Source organism: Rutidosis leptorrhynchoides, chromosome 10 (genome assembly GCF_046630445.1).
Source record: "Rutidosis leptorrhynchoides isolate AG116_Rl617_1_P2 chromosome 10, CSIRO_AGI_Rlap_v1, whole genome shotgun sequence".
NCBI lineage: Eukaryota > Viridiplantae > Streptophyta > Magnoliopsida > Asterales > Asteraceae > Rutidosis > Rutidosis leptorrhynchoides.
Window position 1 is genome coordinate 9969119 of NC_092342.1, and position 1361 is coordinate 9970479.

Genomic DNA, 1361 nt, shown 5'->3' on the forward strand with positions numbered 1-1361 from the left:
CAAAACCTTATTCACTCACCCGTTCCTACCGGAAATCATCCCGAAATAATAAGTCAACGAGCTTCGCACCCGAGTTGTAGCCTTGAAAAAATATGGTGCAAAACGTACCAGCTTCAACAACATCAACGACACCAACAGTACCATCAATAACGGCACTAGTACCATCAACAATCTATGCCTCAACATCAGTTTATGTACCTCGAGCATAATCATCAATCTACGAATCGTTCTACATCATTTATCTTCCTTCGACATGGCGATTATGTAATCTCTAATGTTTTAGAGATTATATAGTATTGTTCTAATGATAAATCAAATGAGTTTAATAACATATTGACTCATTAAATCCATGATTACATCTGAAGAAAATATATATGTAAGTATATTTTCATAAAGATTGTAATTAAAAATTCTTTCGTACAAACTGTTAATGATGAAAATATTTTAACGGGTAGGTAATACCCGAGGAATATTTAGATTTCACATTAATAAGTTACACTGTACATTCTTCGAATCTGATTCAACAGTCATTTACTATCCTATTTACATCCACCGATATACGTATTCGTTCACCATAGAATAACCATTTTCATTCAACTTCATATTTGGATTTTGACTTATCAGAATCCAACAAATGGCATAATGAAGAAAACATTGGACAAAATAAAATTTGTTAGAAACAAACAAATTAACTATGAGAAATTTTGTTAAGAATCCACGCTAGCGAAATCCTAGCTAACTGTTCCTAGCTAACTGTTAATTCTGTATTATATTTTAATTATCGCAATTTATTTATCACAATTTAATTATCGCAATTTATTTTATCACAATTTTAATTCTCGCAATTTTATTTATCGTCATTTAATTTCTGTTATTTATTTTATGCACTTTATTTATCATCATTTAAATACTGTTATTTACGCATTTAAATATCGGGACACGTATACAAGATTTTGACATATCATATCGACACATCTATATATATTATTTGGAATAACCATAGACACTCTATATGCTGTAATGATCAAGTTCGCTATACAGGGTTGAGGTTGATTTTACAATAATATATATAGTTTGAGTTGTGATCGAGTCTGAGACGTATACGGGTCACAACACGTAATAATTAATTCGAATATTATATATTAAACTATATATGAATTATTGGACTGTTAACTGTGGACTATCGACTGTGGACTAATAATATTGGACAAATTAAAATGAATTAAAATATTGATTATAACATATGAAACTAAAAACAATTCTTCAAGTTTGCCACTTGATTTCATCTTAAACCTCATTGTATCTTGATGATTACAATCTGCATTCAAACCTTTAATGATTCTTGAAAACACCTCAATCGA